At 40.1% G+C, this 21,886-nt stretch overlaps 1 protein-coding gene across 1 annotated transcript in view; it reads right to left on the reverse strand.

Annotated features, from left to right (window-relative positions):
• The window catches only part of LOC142106857 (E3 SUMO-protein ligase ZBED1-like), a 29,771-nt gene extending 14,312 nt beyond the window's left edge, over nucleotides 1-15,459 (reverse strand). Inside the window, exon 1 of the mRNA XM_075189893.1 lies at nucleotides 15,010-15,459. The gene's annotated coding sequence lies outside the window, so the exon portion shown is untranslated. The remainder of the gene's footprint in view (nucleotides 1-15,009) is intronic.
• Nucleotides 15,460-21,886: the final 6,427 nt, after the last annotated feature.

A 21,886-nucleotide genomic window follows, 5' to 3' on the forward strand; every position in this document is an offset into this window, starting at 1 on the left:
CAAAAGACAGAAACTCCATTCCTGTTATTAGGATACTGAGATGGATATGTCCCTCTACAGTGTCTAAAAGGGGTACTTTCAATTAACTACTCATCCCCCAAATAAAGTAGCCCATATAAGAGAGCTAGGGGTAACACACCAGATATACGTCTATACTGTGTTGTACTGAGAAGAATTTATTTAGTATATAAAACAAGAAAAAATGAATAATACACATGAAAGTAATGTTATGCATTAATATGATACATAATTGGCATATATATTAATCATGAGGTTATTAATTCATGCACAAGACAGTCATTTCAGTCTAATTTGCATATTAGTTTGATAAATTTCCTACATAATTAATACATATATGCACTTTGAATGTTTTGTACATTACATCAATATAGTGTTATTTACGGACCTACACATCTATAGGAAAGCAAATAACTTGGTTTAATGTGAAAGCTATATACTGTTTTATATAATCTATGCTTATAAGTGTATTACACAGACTAGCAAGCACAGTGCTTATATATAGGGACCCAGGGTCGTAATTAGACATCCCTGTATCAAAATTTTGGAAGAGCCCTTAGGTACCACCCAAGAGCGAAAAAAAACTATATACACATTGGTCTTTGACAAGGGAGGTGGGCCCCCACAGCTGGGTGAACATGGTACGTTCCCGAAAGGTTTACATTACGCAGGCGTTTATACCTGCATTTAATACTGGAAAATTTAAATGAGGTCGCTTTAAAACTTTAGTATGAAATAAATTAATTGCCTTTTAACCTAATTGCTGTAATATCTACCGGAGGACCTTGTGACAAGGTGATATTGAATGTACCAGACATGTTTAGAGTACGATGTATTCGTCTGCTTTCGAATACATAGTAAGTGTCTTGTTATTGGACTAGATCACTTGAGATGTACTACGTATATAGGTTTAATATGGATGTAAACAAATGCTTTTACAGCATATTAACTAATGCTTATTCTTACGGAGAGGAAGCCATCTTAAAGACATGACGACTGCGTTTGGTGGCTCCAAGATAAATTATACTTGCCAACTCTCCCTGAATGTCAGGGAGACTCCCTGAAATAGGGTGATCTCCCCTCACTCCCTGAAGAGTCTGGCATTCTCCCTGATGCTGAGCCAGTACAAGACGTGGTTGGCTTCACCATCTGTGGCATGATGACACAGTTCAGAAATTGTGTCCTATGTCCATGTATTGATGCCTATGGAGGTGGCCATTTTTCATGGAGACCTAGATTTAATCAAAGACTGACAGGTACGACGATATCATGACTTCAGTAATGGAGAGAGAAATGTAAGACACACTTCAGTCTCTAGAGATTCATTAGCTGTCTTTCTTTAAACGCATAGTTGTTTACTCTCCCGGAATGTCCGGGAGAATCTCTCATTTCTGGGAGACCTCCCGGTCTCCCGGGAGAGCAGGGCAACCTCTCGGTTCTAATAGATCAGTAGCGGGGGTGGGGCTTAATTACGCAAATATTCCATCATCTTAGCCCTGGGGACGGGGTTAAAATGATGCGCTTCATCAAGCCCCGCCCCTGCATGCCCACCTCCCCCGGGCTCTCCCTGAAGTCAACAAGGAAAACTTGGCAAGTATGAGATAAATATATTTTGTTATTTTTTTACATTAGGTTTTTTCTTTAATAATAAAAACATTATTTTGATCACTTACAAAATGGACCACTGGCATTTTTCCACCACAGTCCCCAAATATGTCAGATTAAACCTGCTTTGATCCAAGCACAAAGATGGCAGCCTGGTCATGTGATCTGATGTCACACCTCCACGGTTCATAACACAAACTGTGCATGCACCGGCTGTACACCTAGTCGAGTTATGCTGCAAGATTCTGGACTTGTTCAATTCCAACAATATTTTATTGCAACTCTTTTTGTTTTGTTTTTAAGCGTTTATTTGGATATCTGTTTTTATATTGTTTTTAAGTTGAACCTATTAGTATGTGTTTGCTTGTACACTACTACTAAATGCATAAAATTATACAAACAATAAATTTAAGATGCAGCTGACTCTCCCACTTCCAGCTGGTTATAAGGATGTTGTGTTACCGCAGTGACTTAAATCAACACACTGATTGGAAACAAGATGCTGGTAGTGGGAGAGTGCTGGAGTTTTGCCTTCATCTGAATTGCCTGAAGCAACCTATGATTTTCCTGCACAGCATATCCTGCATCATTAGATCCATTCCATGGTAACTTAGACATAGGTCTGTAGTCACCAAATAGTTGTCTACTTTACTAGAATGTCTGGGGGCTAGATTTACTAAGCTGCAGGTTTGAAAAAGTGGGGATGGTGTCTATAGCAACCAATCAGATTCTAGCTTTCATTTATTTAGTACATTCTACAAAATGACAGCTATAATCTGATTGGTTGCTATAGGCAACATCCCCACTTTTTCAAACCCGCAGCTTAGTAAATATGCCCCTAAGACTCTTGAATTAAGGAAAGACCTCTGGGAGAGAGCAGTTAGTTCTCCCGGGAGGTCTCCCAGAAATGCAGGAGTCTCCCGGACATTCCGGGAGAGTAGGCAACTATGCATTAAAGAAAAGCAGCTAATGAATCTCTAGAGACTGAAGTGTCTTTTACATTTCTGTTTCCATTACTGAAGTCATGTTGTCTTACCTGACAGTCTTTGATTAAATCTTGGTCTCCATGAAAATGGCCACCTCCATAGGCATCAATACATGGACATAGGACACAATTTCTGAACTGTGTCATCATGCCACAGATGGCGATGCCAACCACGTCTTGTACTGGCTCAGCATCAGGGAGAATGCCAGACTCTTCAGGGAGTGAGGGAGATCACCACTAGTTCAGGAAGTCTCCCTGACATTCAGGGAGAGTTGGCAAGTATGAGTTAGGCTGGGTACACACTACAGAAGATTTCTCCCGATGTGATATCGTTAATGATTTTACCAACGAGTGAAAGTCCTGATCAGCAGCCGATTCCTGTGTACACACTATACACGTTTTACAAGATTTACCTTCAGATCTGTGCTCTTCATCTGTCATAACCATCGGCTGAAAATATTGTGACTCTTAAAACTCAATAGAGATCTGCCTACACTGCTGGACATGAGTGCTTACATACTGCAGGGTATGCCCATCGTTTATAGAGATTTTTCATCCGTTTATAACATCAGACGATACAACGTGCTTTGGAACGATAAAACATGATCGTGGGAGTGTACGCACTAATGCAACATTTAACGGTCATTTATCGTGTGATTGGCCCGGTGATAGGGTGAAAAACCTGTAGTGTGTACCCAGCCTAAGGAAAGATCCAAACAAACTGTAAATATTATTCAAATACAATATAGGAATGAATGTGATGCATATAGTCTTTATCACGCCAGACAAATAGCCACCGTTATGCAATAGGTTATTTCCGATTAGTGACTGGAGTTTAACAGATAAAAAGAACCGTCACAGCTATTTCTAAAAGTATACAAAACGCTTGTGACTTTCATGTACAGTATTATCAGTGATCTATCCACAAAAGCGTACTCTGTTGTGATGTCTACCACAGTCACAGATGCTGCAAGTAGGAGGAATTGTCCACAAAACAACATGTGACCCTTTTATCCCGGAGCGATCTGTTCACAGCCAAATAACATGTTAGCTCTGATGTCTGAAGGTCAAAAGGTGACAAACTAACTGATCTGCTCTAGGGAACAAATTATTCCCTGCAAATTTCTTTCATCTGGTAACCGTGCAGCCTACAAAGTCTTAGCTGTGCGAGGCTAGCTGTAGTGTTCAGTGAAGTACTGTATTTGGTTATAATGTTGCAGCTCTAAATGCAAATTTAGAGATACAGTACAGAATGCCAACACAAACACTGAACTCCGGTATCAAGCTGAGAGTTTTCCCCTGCGGGTTTGAAAAGTGGAGATGTTGCCTATAGCAACCAATCAGATTCGAGCTGTCATTTTGTAGAGTGTACTAAATAAATGACAGCTAGAATCTAATAGGACACTGCAAACTCCAATATGACATGTACTGGACAACAAATTCACAAACTGATTTTTCAGGGCCGGTCAACCCCCCCGCTAAAACAATGATGCAGTTTGGTGCAATAAGTAAATTAATCATAAGGAACTTGTCACTTATCCTACTTATCGTTATGAGCAGTAGTTAATAGATAGATTTGTATTACTAAAACTATTTGCAAATGGTAAATGGAACTGTGTACTTTATATATTATGAATTACTGCTCACCGAAATCCCAAAAATAATAATGAGTTTTCCTGGCATTTTTTATTAAAAACCGAAAGCTTGAAATCCTAATGGCGGTCAGTTTTCCGTTCACACGCTCCGACAATACCGCCGGTAGTCCACTCTTACACAGAAAACAGAGGTGCTTACAGTATAGGAGCAGCTCATCTGCTTCCTGTTTTATTATCACCTCCAATCAGCCACTAAGGGGGATCCCAGGGAATTGCAAAAATCTCCGCTAGTCCCCTTCCCCCCCTCCCCCCCCCCCAAGGCTCTGATACTGCTGAAATTAGCAGTAATGACCCAACACGAAACGGCTGGGCTGCTTCTCTAATTGATAAAATGTAACATGGGGAAAGGCAGAACTGCACCATTTCTTACGTGCCAGAAAAAAAAAAAAGGTTTACAAGATCCCCCAAAGTGGAGGTTGAGAGGTACAAAATTGCCCGCTCTCTGTACATGGGGAGAGGCAGTATATAAAATAAAAATAAAAATATAAAAATTACAGATGAGCAGGGTGGAGGATAAAAATGCCCTTCCCCATGGATCCTGTCCCCTGGCACCCTCTCCTCTCACCCGTTACCCTCTTTCTGTCTCCCGACACCCTCCACTGTCACCGTCTTTTCCCCTTTTTTTTTTTTTTTTTTTTTAAATAAAAACAAAAATATACACCAATTTATATTTTCATATTTATAGATTAACACTGAGTAAAAAATTTTCAATTTTTTGGGGGACATGTTAAAAACAAGGAATTTTACAATAAATAAACACTGAAAATTGGGAAGCTCTAGTTATATACTTCTGAATCTAGATTTTATGCATGTTTTACACTTGGCTAGATCATTCCGTGTTATACAGCTGCGCACGTGCAAAGATGTAGCTAAGCATACATGTTTATAGGTATTCATGAATGGTGTTCAATTGTATCTACTGGAATTAACGAACAACATGTCTCTAGCCAAGACGCCCGGCGGTTACAGCCAAGATCTTCGGATCATTTTGCTTAACGCAACAATTTTGCTATCAGGTTTGTTTCATTGTGAACATAGTCTTTATATAAATAACAGTTAAACCTATCATCATCATCACCATTTATTTATATAGCGTCACTAATTCCGCAGCGCTGTACAGAGAATTCACTCACATCAGTCCCTGCCCCATTGGGGCTTACAGTCTAAATTCCCTAACGTACACACAGACACACACAGACTAGGGTCAATTTGTTAGCAGCCAATTAACCTACTAGTATGTTTTTGGAGTGTGGGAGGAAACCGGAGCACCCGGACACCCACACAAACATGGGGAGAACATACAAACTCCGTGGTCAGGAATTGAACTCATGACCCCAGTGCTGTGAGGCAGAAGTGCTAACCAATACGCCACCATGCTGCCGAACTAAGACTATAGGATTTAATCATGTTAACCTTCATTTTTAGCGACACTGGCTGTTCATTTGTTAATGTTTTAACGTAATTGCTGAGATCTTATGTACATGTGGTGCTTCTGTTGAGGAACCTTGTGAATTTATTTAATTAATCATGGTTTTGGTGTCTGAGTACATATTATGGATATATTTTTGCATATCATGTACTGGACAGTATTCATTTCTACTGTATTATAAATATTCCCTTTCAATAAATGTTAATTTACACAACATGTACCACAGGGATAAATAATTATTGCTGGTACATAGAACAAGGGGGCCACTGTGGAGATGAACATACTGTAATTATTTCCAGTACACCTAACAAGAGAGGGCGTACTCTGCAACTTCAAATACAGTAATAATTACACACACACAAAAAAAACACAGAACCGTGTAGTGGTCTTTTTGGACAGAATAACAGATACTAAAATGTTACATCTAGGGCAAAAACAAGGCTTGTACAATACTGATCCAAGCGAATGAACAATTAACAGCGGTATTAAAACTACAGTGCAATCCTATTTTTTTTTTTTAGGTCTAATGGTCACATGACTGGTCATGTGACCAACTCAATGATAGAACTACTGTAGGCTTCAGGCCTACAGTAGCTCTGTACTCCCTTGTATTATACAGTAGTCCCTTTTTCCTTGTATTATACTTTGTTTATTGCATTATTTAGACAATATTTCTCACTATTTGGTTAATATATTTGTCTAGAATTTATCCAACACTGTATCACACTGTTTTGAAGACCCCTTACACATTTTACCTCAATGGAATATTTTTAAGAACGTAAGTGACGTTCTGCATTCCAGTTATCATGTAAAATGTTTATTTCAATCCCACATCTTTAGGACAGTGTCCCAATGGGATCTAATTCAAGTCCAAGTAAAGACTGCAGTTATTTCAGCTGCTGTGACATCACTGGCCTGTGTATGAACCAACCAATCCACACACAGAGAGCATGGTGGACATATTAAGTGAAGTCTAAACCCTACATATTTCACATATTATTCAGCATGTCATATAAAACTATGTTAAACACTGGATTTTTCTCTTAAGTTGTAAGAGGAGCAGTACAGCAACCAACAATTAAATCTGTATACTTGACATAGATTTGTAATGTGCCACAGCGCTCAGCAGCGCCACACTGTGGGGAAAACGGGACATACAAAGAACAGCGACAAGAAAAGTAGACAAATAAATGCAGATTAGAAAACAAAGGGTAGGGTCCTGCGCAAAAGAGCTTACAAATCTTTTTTGGGAAAAAGGGCAGAGCGGAGACAAGATTCTACTACACAAATATCCAGCATAATGTATCAATCTGAATTTGCACAAAATGCAAATCTACTGTGGTTTCCAACATCTTTTTATGTGAATATATTTCTTTAAATTTTATATAGCTATTAAATAGAACACAGGCATAAGTCGTTCTCAGATAACCTCATTTATGAGTGCATTTGTATTTAATATGAGTACGAGCTGATGTTCTCCTTGCCTAGCCAAAATCATGGGGCAACATCAGCCATAGACTTCAGCAGAACATCTCCCCTAGTGGTCACATTATTCTGGAATCATCATCACCACTTATTTATATAGCGCCACTAATTCCGCAGCGCTGTACAGAGAAATCATTCACATCAGTCCCTGCCCCACTGGAGCTTACAGTCTAAATACCCTAACACACACATAGACTAGGGTCAATTTGATAGCAGCCAATTAACCTACCAGTATGTTTTTGGAGTGTGGGAGGAAACCGGAGCACCTGGAGGAAACCCACACAAACACGGGGAGAACATACAAACTCCTCACAGATAAGGCCATGGTCGGGAATTGAACTCATGACCCCAGTGCTGTGAGGCAGAAGTGCTAACCACTGAGCCACCGTGCTGGAATGTCAGATTGTGCGTTTTGTATATAGCAATCACACATTGTCACGCAAACCCTTGGAGTAATTGTGTTTTCTTCAGTGAGGAGAACGATGCAAAACATAAGAATTTGTGCTTCAATATACTATTTTAATATGGCCTTATAACTGATGTTCAATGGTTTTAATACCAATAATTAATAGATATTAATTGAAAAAAAACAGACAACATTGTGACTGGCAGGGGACTTGTATTTGCACACCAGCTGAAAAACCTCGGGTTTCCAACCTTTATTTCAAAGGCAATTAATGTGTATTTAACCCAAATGACTCCTATATCTGAAAAGACTAATTTAGAAGTAAACTAATGTATTAGTGTGTAAATGTACCTAATACATGCTGTATATTTTGACATTTGGCTGTGTATACATATATACAAGGCCATAAGTAGAAATGTTTGCGCCTGGGGCAAGAAGGAAAACGGAAGCCCCCCCCCCCTACTCCAAGCAACCTCTATGTTATATGTGCTAGTACATTATAGATTAAAAATTGGACAATGGGTGTAGGATCTGACTCGCATACATAATGTCCCAGGATGAATGAGGCCGTACTTTGCAGCTCTGGTTAAACAATTATTTGTACACTAGCGAGTAGCTTATAGCTTGACAAGTATGCACACAAAGCAGTCTTTATACTCACTCTGGCGACGCCGTAATTAAAATGGCAACGTTATGATACGTAAACATATAAAACTTAAAATAGTTCAAGAAATTCCATTTAACTTTCCAAATTTCTTTTTAATATAGGAAAACAACGACTACATTCATTTTTCTTATTGTCATAATTCCAGATGCAATTTTAAAAAGGTAAATATAACCTATTTGAGTGAATTATTCAAAAAACATGGGAGCGTACACCAATCGGCCACAACATTAAAACCACTGACAAGTGACGTGTATACTATTGGTTGTCTCATAACAATGAAACCGATCAAGGGGTGGGATATATTAGGCAGCGAGTGAACAGTCAGCTCTTAAAAGTTGATGTGTCGGAAGCAGGAAAAATGGACAAGTATAAAGCTGGGTACACACTACAAAAAATTTCTACCGGTGCGATACCGTTGACAATTTTACCAACAATTGCATCTCCCGATCAGCATGCGGATTCATGTGTACACACTATACACGTCTTACACGATTTACCGTCAGATCTGTGCTCTTCATCTGTCATAACCATCGGCTGAAAAGATGGCGACTCTGCACACTCCATAGAGATCTATGGACACTGCCGGTCATGAGTGTGTACACACTGCAGAATTTGCCAGATATTGCTCCATTGTTTATAGAGATTTTTAGTCCGTTTAGAAAATAATGAAACAATACGATTTGCTTTGGAACGATAAAACATGATTGTTGGAGCGTACACACTACTGCGATATCGGACCCAACAGTCGTTTATCGTGTTATTAGCACAATCATAGGGTGAACAACCTGTAGTGTACCCAGCTTAACGATCTGAGTGACTTTGACAAGGGCCGGATTTTGATGCTAGATGACTGGGTCAGAGCACCTCTAAAAGTACTGGTCTTGTGGGGTGTTCCCAGTACCCAGTGGTTAGTATCTACCACAAGCGGTCCAAGGAAGGACAACCAGTGAACCGGCAACAGGGTTAGGAGCGCCCAAGGATCATTGATGCGTACAGGAAGCGAAGGCTAACCCGTCTGGTCCAATCACACAGAAGAGCTACTGTAGCACAAATTGCTGGAAAAGTTAATGCCGGTTATGATAGAAAGTGCTCATGCGGATTCCTGTCCACCACCAAAAGCTCCTACAAAGGGCAGAACTGGACCATGGAGCAATGGAAGAAGGTTGTCTGGACTGATGAATCATGTTTTCTTTTACATCATGTGGACAGCCGGGTGAGTGTGCATCATTTACCTTGGGGAAGAGATGACACCAGGATGCACTATGGGAAGAAGGCAAGCCGGCGGAGGTAGTGCGATGCTCTGGGCAATGTTTAGGTACCACCTACCTAAACATTGTTGCAGACCAAGTACACCCCTTCATGGCAACGTAATGCCTTGATGGCAGTGGCCTCTTTCAGCAGGATAATGCTCCCTGCCACACGGCAAAAATTGCTCAGGAATGGTTTGAGGAACATGACAAAGAGTTCAAGGTGTTGATTTGGCCTCCAAATTCCCCAGATCTCAATCTGATCGAGAATCTGTGAGATGTGCTGGAAAAACAAGTTCCGATCCATGGAGGCCTCACCTCGAAACTTACAGAACTTAAGGGATCCGCTGCGAACATCTTAGTGCCAGATACCACAGGACACCGTCAGAGGTATTGTAGAGTCTATGCCTCGATGGATCAGAGCTATTTTGGTGGCACGAGGGGAACCTACACAATACTTTGGTGTGGAATCCACAAATCATTATGACTTGTTTCACCTGGCAACAGCCATTTAAAGTGATAGAGGGCAGGTGGTCACAGCACACCTTAGACAATGTTTTTTAAAGCATCAGATTCTAAATAAGCCAACCAACTCCACCATGCAGATATGGATTTGGAATGTCTTGCGTGAGGATACCGGACTTATGTTTAGCTGCTTGAAGGCAGCCATGTGCTGACTGAGGGCTCACTGCACAAATAGCCTGCTAAACAACCCCACTATAAAGGGGCTATATTCCCCTTTGAAGAATTGATCCGCCGTGGATCCACACATTCAATGTCCCCTACCACCAGGAGAGCAGAGACCAAGTTTTATGTCTTTCCGCTTTTCGTAGGTGCACAAAGCCTTTGTAGATCCTAGTTTTCCGTAAGATTCCAGACTAGCCTAACAGGAGCCTTAACTCCTAGTCAGTACTGTCCCAAACTACAATATAGAACACCAACTAAACAGCAACATGTGCTCTTTATATAGACCTCTGCCATGAACTAAAATAAGCACTTAAAATACTGCACCAACCCCAGTGGCTGTTTAAGCAGGTTAAGCGGCACTGATCCAACTAATCAGGATTAGGTTTGACTGAACCAATTGACAAGGCTTTATAAGCATGTGTCGGTACATTTCTTCCCTGGCTTTGCAAGGAAACAGACCACTTTTCCATACAAACATCAAATTGTACATTCAATTCAGACATTACATATTAATGTTTAGTGTCAGAGGACAGCTCTGGTCATAGGGAGCAATGAGTATCTAAAATTAGATACCAACAATATGTAACAAATAGAATATAACAAATATACCCTAATTTGTGCTGCATCTTTAACAAAGACATAAAGGAAGTCCCCTTATGAAAGAATGCAGTCGTCAAGGTGAAACCTTCCCCCTAATCATAACAACCTTTGTTTTAATGGATCACAACGTGGAATTATTTGCCGTTACACACAAACGTCTATAGATAGGGCCATGTTTAGAACAAAGCCCATGACCCCATCACAATAAGGCAGCAATACTAAACATTGTGTAAAACAAGTGTTTAAAATATGTATATATTTAGTCAATAAACATGTGCAAATATGTAAATGTAGTACATGAAGGTAGAAATGTTATTCAATAAGAATCATCATCCAAAAGCAAAGAAACTAAAAAGAAAAAGCAGCACAGTGGCTCAGTGTTTACGATTTCTGTCTGACAGCACTGGGGTCATGAGTTTGATGCCCAACTAAGGCCTTATCTGTGTGGAGTTTGTATGTTCTCCCTGTGTTTGCGTGGGTTTCCTCCCGGTGCGCTGGTTTCCTCCCACACTCCAAAAACATACTAGTAGGTTAATTGGCTGCTATCAAAATTGACCCTAGTCTCTCTCTCTCTCTGTGTGTGTGTATGTTAGGGAATTTAGACTGTAAGCTCCAATGGGGCAGGGACTGAGGTAAATGACATATATTCTCTGTACAGCTCTGCGGAATTGATGGCGCTATATAAATAAATGATGATGAACGAATCATGGGTGTACATCCATCAACACAGCAATCCATAAAAATGAATCCTAGGCAAGCAAGTTAAAAAGCATTTTCTTGTTAACGCTAGTGTAGTTCGTATACAGCATTAATCAGGATGCATCACACCCACAATTAAATATCAATGACACAGATCTGTCAAAACGGGCGAGTAAGATGCTATATGGGAAACGTCTATCACAGAATTATAAAAAAAATATATAAATAAATTTGATCCTCTAGAAAATACATTATTATTTAAAAAAAAAAAAGAGGGATAATTCAAAGTCATGATTAAAACAATCCGTCTTTCTAAAAGCCAATTTAAAAATCCAATAGACTTCTCTTTCTAATGGCAATCCCATCCTCTGGATAATGTAATCTTTGCAATATTGCAAGATCACAATTATTCATTTATTTAAAACGTCTGGATACTAAATGGTTCTCATCAGCTTCCTCAATATGCAATAAACGTTCCTTCGTTTCATTTTTTAAATGACTGTTTTTTTGTCCCACATATTGTTGGTTTTTTTAACACATTTATAAGATCTTAATAAACTAGGTAATATTTCCCCAGGACACTACATTTTTAAAAATCTACAACCTCTTCCCATCATGTTCCCCCCCAAAATCGGATCCACAGCCAGAGATGTACAATGGATAACAGAGCAGTTTGTCTCCACTCAGAGACAGTATCAGGCAGATTAAAAAAGGAAAAGAGAATTTGGAAGCAATACGTCTGCCTCTGAAAGTAACTGAAGAATACATGAATAAATTTGTGACTTTCCTAATGTACAGCTGCGTAAAATATTATATATATATATATCAGGTAAAGGTATAGAACAACTACCAATTATTACTGTAATTTAAAGACTTTACAACTGTGCGCAGAACCCTAGTTAACCCTTTCAATAGTCCTAACATTTTACAAAACAAAATCAGGGCAAAATAATAAGAATATCAATATATTTTGTTACTTCATCACCATCGGGGGAGCCATCGTTAATTTTCTCCGATTTATTTTTTTCAGAGCAAGAACATGTGTTACCATGCTATAGCATAGGCTTAGTTGTCATTGGGGGTCAATTACAAACCTTAAAAAAAAATGTGGTCCTGCTACACTTCTAGTTAAGTATAAATACATTTGTCCACCTAGAACTTACTAGTCACCTTCATGCAGGGGAGGGCTTGTAAATTTTAGACATTTTAGCCCAGGGGGGGAGTAAGACTCAACTCTGCAGCCTATTAGGAACATTTTAAAGTGCAAAATGCAGGTGGCCCCGTGAGCCAGCCCAAGACAGCCCACTATGGGACCTTTCATTAATTGTAATTTTGCATATTTTCCCGCTGTAAAATATTGCTTAGAAAAAATTTATTTACCTATTTAATAATTAACGAGAGTGAATGGACATGAGGCACTGTCATCCACGCTGTTTTTATAGTGGTAGAATTGCTGTAATAAATGTGATTTCGCATATTAAGTTGCACTTATTAGATGCAAATGGTATGCCACGGTAAGTAAAAGCCAAGACCTGATGTCTGCCACATCTTGGTCCACTAACTTATACTCCTACCAGCGCAAATGGGCGCCAAACTAGGCACACGATGTCACGAAACGCTTCTGCTCCGTAGGCTCACAATTCTAAAGCACGCAAACAGATCCTGCCATAACAGTGAGACTACAACCTAGAGGCCATAGTGATAGTCACATAACTTAGGGGCAGTGTTGGCTAACCTGTGACACTCCAGGTGTTTATGAAACTCCAAGTCCCAGCATGCTTTGTCAATATATAGCAGCTTATTGCTGGAAGGGTATGCTGGGACTTGTAGTTTCACAACACCTGGAGTGTCACAGGTTAGCCAACACTGACTTAAGGGGATACCCACAACCTGGAAGCAGCAGCTGGTATAGGATACACAGACATCTAATACAAGGTGCTGTGCCTGTGAGATTAGGAGGGGCTTTGGACATCCAGAAAAACGTCTGATAACTACCTGTATAAGAGCCTGGTTTATTATTAGGGATTAGGAACATTAACCCCACGCTGGCCGTTTCCATCGGTGCCCAGAAGCAGCAGATATCTGCAAACTACGCCTTTCCTGTCAAACCATGTGCAAATATAAATGTAATTAAGCAGCAACTAATTCATTTCATCAGCGAAACCTTGTTTTTATAATATCTGGTGCTTTGGTCTGATGCTGCTAATTGTAAAGGGGAGAAAGGATTTACAATGATAAAATGTTTGTAAATGTTGATCTCTGTTAATCAATAAAACCAGTAGCACTATATATTGTATTATACATTCATGTAAAAGGGTATAGGCAAGACCTCTTTATTGCATGCTGTATTGGATGTTTACAGAAGCAGGGTGCAATAATTACACAACATAAAATTGCAATTATTATATAATTTGTATTAATAACAACGTGTCTTCTATTAAGCTGGGTACACACTACAGAATTTTCCACCAACTTTTTATGCCAATCGATTTTACATGCGATCGATGTTCCGATCGCTCGGTCCATGGACTGCATACACACTAGCCTTGTTTAGGACGATAAAGGGAAGAGCGGACGTCCCGTTAGCGACTTTTTACATCCATGTTGTCGTGAGCAATGACTGTAATTTCGTACTCACTGTTGTGGATCGGTCGGAAGTTTATACACACTACACAGCGGAAACGAGATTCTAACGAAAATATTAAACGGTACGACCAACCAAATGAGGCGACAATCGTCCATTTGCGCAGACTTTACACCATCGTGTCACTACACACACTGACCTGACTTTTGAACGAGTGGTCGTATGTCGGCTGATTGAGCCGATTATTGTATGAAGCGTACCCAGCTTTAGGCTTTTTGGGATTTATAGGACCTTTGAGTGATTTGTTTACTGGACACCAATTAATAGAATAATGTAATCACAGACCCTGACCTCCTCCTATGCCACAGACGCCTTGCAGAGGAAACCACTACTGGTGATTGCATCCGCCGTGCCCCTATTTCTCCTCTGTTCTCCCTTTATAATCCCAGTGTTTCTCTATTTCACCATCTGAGGAAAAATATTACATCTGTTTTATAGGAGGGAGAGAATTCCTGCAATCTCCTCCCATATCATTCTGATAGGAGCTTGTACACAGGGGAAGTCTGATATTGCTGATATTCATATGCACAACACAAGCACACGCGCACGCACACACACACACACACACACACACACACAGTGCACCATAATATATATATATATATATATATATATATATATATATATATATATATATATATATACACACACACACACACCGTGCACCATTATATATAGGTAGACACTAATATATATATATATATATATATATATATATATATATATATATATATATATATATCTATATACATATATATATCTATATACACATATGTGTATACTGCACACATAATATACATCGATTAGTTGACGACTGATCGCCATTCTCCCCACCAGGCGACCAATCGTAGCCCCCCCCGGGCCTGGCAGCGCCCGCCTCACCTTTAGTATCGCGATAATCGGCGATGTCCGTTCCGATTGTTCCCTTGATCCGGGGCGAACGGCGATGTCCTAGGGCGGGGATGGTCCGATCAGCAGGATTCCCCGCCCCCCGTGTTCTCTTTTTTTTTTTTTTAAAAGGTATCGATATCGAATCGGGAGGTATCGGTTGGCGTCCTCCGGGCAGATGCGATTTTATCGCCAGCCCGCGCGAGGACTGTGCGAAAACAGTTATTTAATTCGCGTCCGAAGGGAAATAATTGTTCTGATATTTCGATTTTCTTAGCCCAACGGAGAATCTAATACCGCGGGTCCCAGCTCCGCCCCCGCGGCCTTTACCGATTGGACATATCGATTGGTAATCACACCGTGACGGACAATAGGGACGGCCAATGGCGGTGGCCGTTCGGCGCCTGCCCTCTGACGGACAGGTGTCTAAGCCAATCGCGGCGCAGAGTTCACTCGAGTGTTGTCCCCGCCCCATTCTCGGAGCTATTGACGGACAGTAGCTCTAGACAATGGTCGTTAAGAAAGGCAAAGAACGAGGCGTGGTTAGGACGCGGGCTGGCGACAGCCAATCCGAGACTGTTCTATAGCTCCCGCCCCCTCTCTGCTGTGGATTGATGTTCAAGATGACCAATGACTGCTGTGGATATTTGTAACCAGAGATTAAGTCAGGTGTCCAGGGCAGACTGTCACTGCTGGCTGTGTGCACAGGGCAGACAGGGGATCTCTTTATTTATTTGTAGGGAAAAACTCAACACACAGTAATATTTTGCATATATTAATTAGGACACCAATAATAATAATTATTATTTATCATTATAAGTAATTAAAGCAATATGTTTGGTCAGTAAGTGCATTAAAATTTTGACTGCTGCAGAACATCTTTTAAGATGATTTCCTGTATGGATATCACTACTGCAATTCATGCTCATTTTGGCTGGCTAGCCCAATTTTTGACTTATTGAAATGCATCCTATTCCCTTCTAGCAGGTTCATTACAATAATAATGAAATAAGTAATTACTTCACACCAGTAGTGTTAAATGAAGAGTCTTGCATGCCTGACTGTTGTTAATCAGGAGATCTCAGTACTTTTAGTGTAATGTGAAATATAGTCTGAGGGGGGGAGAATGTGGGGATTGCAATTGTGAAGACAAAGTAGTGTTGAAATAAAGAGTTTTTTGGGAGCAAATGTTCTAATAAACACATATTTTTTACAGCACGCTGAAAGTAAAGGAGAACGTCCCGTGCTGTTTTGTGTGCATAATACATAGAATTAATTTAGAAACAACTCAGAATCCTTTATAGTGCTCAAAATAGTGGCTAGCGTGGTATTATTGTATTATGTATGCAAAATTGGGTTTTGCATACAGGTAAATTAATGTCATGTTATATGAAACAAAGGTACCCCCTGCACCCCTCTGCTTCATGGTATTAAACCTTTTCATTGTTAACTTGGGATAAAATTGCATGCAGGTTTAAATTGCACAATCTGCTTTATGTCATGGAAACTCTTTCCAACGGGGCCTTTGCTTGGTCCCTTAAAACAATTATATAATTCTTTTTTCAATTCCAAATGCATTGAACTATTTGCAAAATTCCTTTTTCTTTATTTCAATTCTGGAAAAAGATTCTACAGATAAATGTTTTTTGTTTTTTTAACCTGAGCAGAAGATTCCACCATTTTTATCCATTGGATTCCACGCAGTGGTCAAAGTGGAAATTTAGAAGTAGCGGTACTAAAAACGTAATGGGAATGTTTAGCAACTGCAATTTGATCTCCTAGGTGCTAAGGAGTGGAGATGAGTGAGGGGTATTTTAGTGGGTGAGGTAGGGTTCTAAGGAGTGGTAGTGAGTAAGGGGGATGTTAGTGGGTGAGGGATGGTGCCAGGTGGTAGGGAGTATATTAGTGGGTAAGGAGTGGTAACAGGGAGTGGTGGTGAACAAGGGCTATTTTAATGAGTGAGGAATGGTGTAGTATTTGGTGAGGTATTTTATGTTGTGGGTGGTGTCTTTCGTGAGTGGTAAGAAGCAGTATGGTTTAGTATAAATACAGAGGGGTTGGGTACGCTTTAACGGTGCAGAAAACTCCGACACCAAGGAGTCCTCCACTTAAAATCCGAATTTGTGCATAAACGATTTAAATCTAAGCAGACTTACCTCCATACCGAGGCTGTAGATCTCCAATCGCGGCAGGATGCTGACCGCAAGTTCTTCCGACTAGTCAGGTGTCCGTCAGTAGACTTTCACGTCATTGTGACCTCTATCACTTTAAATTTAAAGCGGCAATATCAGGACCCCGCAGGTTAAGTGTTCAAACGCTTAACCCGACACTGCCACTTTAAATTAAAAGTGATAGAGGTCTCAATGACGTGCCAAAACAAATCTTATTGACTTTTTTGACTGGGTGACGTGAAACGTATTTATAATTCTTTTCAAGGTCTAGTGGAACCAGTGGAGGCTGCCAACTATAATCTGAATGATTTCATTGATAAGTTTGCTTGAGTTCTTGAAACTAAAAAATAATAATAAGTAGATATTAAGTATGTGCATTGATCTTAGTATTTCTTTGAGAAGACTATAGAGGAAAGAGGTATATGATCACACATTAAGTATAAAAGTTATCTATATCATATCACTCAAAACTTTTCTAAAACACATACTCGGGATCCTGAGCTTGGACCAATCGATTTGAGGACCTCTAACTTCTGAAGAGTTGCGCAACCAACATTCCAAATATCTCATGTATATACTCGTACTGCAGTAAGCCTGGTATCTGTGTAGGTCATTGTCCTAACAGTGTCAAGAAGACGTTTGCAGCAGATCCCTGAAGAATAAGCTCTTGCAAACAACACTCCAGATCCCGAATCTGAACAGATGTTGGTGTGTTCTAATTTAGAACCTCTTCTGAAAGTAGTAACACCAATGATGCGCCAATAATCTTTGTATGTACTGCGGTCAGCATAGTCACTAGACAATCCTCTGCTTTCAGATAAGCTCTCCATGATTATATATACAATTTCTACTACAGCAATGACTAATTCTGGTGCTGGAGGCAATTTTATAGACATGAAGTTTGCAAGAGACAATCACATCCTGTCCGGATACAAATCATCACCTACGATAATGGTAAGTGTAGACGGCTCACCTCTTATCTGGTACTGGTAGGACAGAACTGTTGGAGGGGGTCAGTAGAACCCAGTCACTGTAAAACTATCTGTCTGAATCTCCTCTCTTAACCACAGTTCCATGTCGTCTTTGGTTTATGACTCACAATCCATCCATTGATCAGAAGACAAGTGCTTTGGATCTTTCTTTTGAATTTCACCGCGTAAAGGCTCATACCCAATGGTGTTTATATCATGCATTTTACTAGTTTTTTTTAAGGCTACGTGTAAATGGGTCTGACCATTGTTTCTAGTGTCATAATACCCACTTGCAGTTATTAGCGTGACAGTTTTCTGGGGAAGCCTACGGTGATCTCCAAATGTTTTTAGTAGCATTGCAATATATGCAAATGCAACACCAGTGGGCAAGTGGACTAACTTTCATTCTGAGGCACACTCTGATACCCCGTGGGTATAGAGGGTCTCTAGGATTTACTAGGACCACCTGTTCAGTATTATCCATTTCTTGATGTCTGGGATAATATGAATGCTAATCAACTGCCTCTAGATTGTTTTTTTTTTATTGTCCTTTTCAGCTACTTACAGGAATTGCGCTACCATTTGGTCATATTCATTCTGTATCTGAGCCAGAGTTAAACATTATCAAGGAATACTTGAAGGAGAATAGAGCTGGGGGTTTATCTAATCTTCACCCCTAAAAGACTGCCCATATTGACTACAGGGAACTTATTACAGTAACTGTTATAAACATCCGTCCTCTCCAACTGTAAAGCGCTACGGAATCTGCTGGCGCTCTATAAATAAATAATGATGATGATGATTGATTCATGAGTTAGTGGAAAGATTGTGATCTGCAAAGTTTTTTATGAAACTGAATCTTTGAGGGCCTACAACTTGATCTGTATTTGTCCAGGGGCTGAATGGAAGTTTCCTTGGGTACTATGAATACCTGGGTACCTTCGTCCAGCAACAATCCAGAACTTTATTACCAATGTCCTTGGACCGGACCAGTTTTTGGTGTCCTCTCGATGACATCTTGATAATTTCTGACAACCCTCAAGAACACCAGAAGCTAGTCGAACTTTTCTATTTTATTATTTTTGCCATTCTTCCAGGAAACAACTTTTTAGGAGTGGCTTACATGTCTGACCTCCTGTTTCGTGTTATGAAATAACCCAATGCTATGTTATCCTAATAAAAACATCCATCAAACATTGCTGAGGCTCTTGCACAATCAGTGAGATTTGAGGTACTGCGCTGGTTCATAATTCTAATCCTATAGGCCTCCCTGGGAGACATAAGACTCAGGTACTAGAGTCCCTTCCCTTCTGGTGACCTAAATTTTATCAGGATGTCCTTAAATATGTGAATTCCTGAACCACTTGTGCTCGGAACAAGGCACTTTGTGTTCCTGTGTGGTCTACTTCAGTCCCTCTGTACACTGTTATGAATTTGGGGGTCCATTTTATTGGATTTTTTTGTGGAGCTTCCCAATTCCAGTGGAAATACCACTATTTGTGTGCTTGTAAATTTACTTACATCACCCCACTAGCGGCTACTTTTGAACAAACGGCTAATTGTTTGTTCTCAATGACAGATGAAGTTGTTTCTAATCAAGGAGTTCAATTTACTTTAGAGTTGTGGAAAAAATTTTGCTCTACACTGGGATAAAGCATAAAATTTAGCGTAAGCCTTTCACCGGCAATATAACGGCAAACCAAATGCAGCGACTAAACTTTATAACATTACCACAGAATGACCGTTTACCCATAGCAGGATTTTCAATAATAACGTATATTATAACAATGCTCAGGCATGCTATAAAAAGCCAGAAATATCTCCAATTGCAACCTAGGAGATAACCGTTGACTGTCCATAATGAATTTATAGATTCTCTCTTCAAAATTATATTTAGCCCATTAAGATTTCAGTGCAAGTAGACTAGTGACTTGTCATTTACAACTCCCCGGTTCCGTAAAGCTACATCCAGTTTTTCACTATGCTTCATTGAAACTCTATCTCTGGTACTCAAATCCTGCAACTGATCTAGTAAGGATTGATGGAGAAGATGATTAGAATTGGTGATTCATGTGTAGCCCATTTTACACAGGGGTAGTAAGGGGTAGGTGCTTCTCACAGCGGCACCTACCTCTGATCCTGGGTTTTCTCCAGGGCTCAGACCCCCACCAGGGGCAAACGCAGGATTTGTAGAGGGGGGTTTCCACACCACGCCACCAATGGGCGTGACCAGCATGCATGGGGGCGTGGCTATAATTTTAGACAGTGCTTGGCTGCTCTCCAACTCTTCCTATCCCCATAATATACATGGGCAATGCTGCGTGCACTACTGTTAGGCACACGCAGTTCTCCCTTTTCAAGCAAAGCCGTGTGAAGTGGGGGCAGGGTCCAGCCACCTCAATTATACAGTGCCCCAGGCTTGGAGGGGGTTTTCCAGGCACCCCCTCGGTTTGCCTATGCCCACCATGGTATTTTTATTTGTAAGGGAAGTATTTTAGTAGCACTGATTCTTAAACTGGAAAATACCTTCACGGGTGCATACATGCTAGGGGGTATATTTACTAAACTGCAGGTTTGAAAAAGTGGAGATGTTGCCTACAGCAACCAATCAGATTCTAGTTATCATTTATTTAGTACATTCTACAAACTGACAGCTAGATTCTGATTGGTTGCTATAGGCAACATCTCCACTTTTTCGAACACACAGTTTAGCAAATATACCCCAGAGGTCTTTAATGCATCATCATACAGCGATCATTGATCTCTAAGTAGAATGTCAGCACAAATGACACAATTATTTTAAGGATCTTAAACACAGCTTGTATTTGAAGTGCTGTCAGTGTGTACATTTATAAAAGTGTTGTCTGGTTAAAACAATCTGTCTCTAATGTTTCTAAAAAAAATGTCACAAATCTCATTGGGCTGAAATCACCTTCAGGGAGATGGAGCATCGTTGCTACGGCCTCGCCCTGACCAGAAGAACTCCTTTTCTGACTGAAGCCTGACAGACTTCTATGTACGCTGTGTAAGGGCGGCAGCTGTGATTTTGCACGTCTACCATGTCAGAATGTCACCCCTTGCTATCAGAAGATACAAAAATGAGGCACAACACTTGATAAATATAAGCCAAAAGGAAAAAATGCTAAAGAGAACACTACGGGTCATTAAGGAAAGTGAAGCAGAAAAAGGAGTACATTTGCACCTGAGCAAAACCATGTTGCATTGGAGGGGAGGTAAATTTAAAATGTGATGACAGATTTTTAGTTGGGGTAGGGCATGTCCTAGATCAACTTAAAATTTCAGTGTAAAAATAAAGCTATCGAGCATTTGTGTGCTACATGAAAAAAACAGCCAGTATTTAAATTATGTGTAAAATAATAAACTAATTTGCACCCCTTGCATGGTAACACGCCTTGTCCGAGAGCAAATTTACTCCTTTTTTTTTTGCTTTGCTCTCCTTAAGGACTCAGGCCCCCTTTTACGACAAGGAAAGATTTATAAATGTACCTAAAATCATTTTTTTCCATGAAGTTCAATGATGTCTATGCTGCATGCTCAACGGAATGTCACCCAACCTAATTCCTTTACTTACACTACTGTTAGTAACCAGCTAACACCAATATTTGTGGGTGTTTCTGGTAAGTGTATACCAGAGTGCCCCAATTTCAGACTCGCCGTTCCCTCATAGCCGAGTGATTTTGAAATGAAAGCATATAATTTGCCAGGGAA

Source organism: Mixophyes fleayi, chromosome 11, assembly GCF_038048845.1.
Source record: "Mixophyes fleayi isolate aMixFle1 chromosome 11, aMixFle1.hap1, whole genome shotgun sequence".
Classification (NCBI taxonomy): Eukaryota; Metazoa; Chordata; class Amphibia; order Anura; family Limnodynastidae; genus Mixophyes; species Mixophyes fleayi.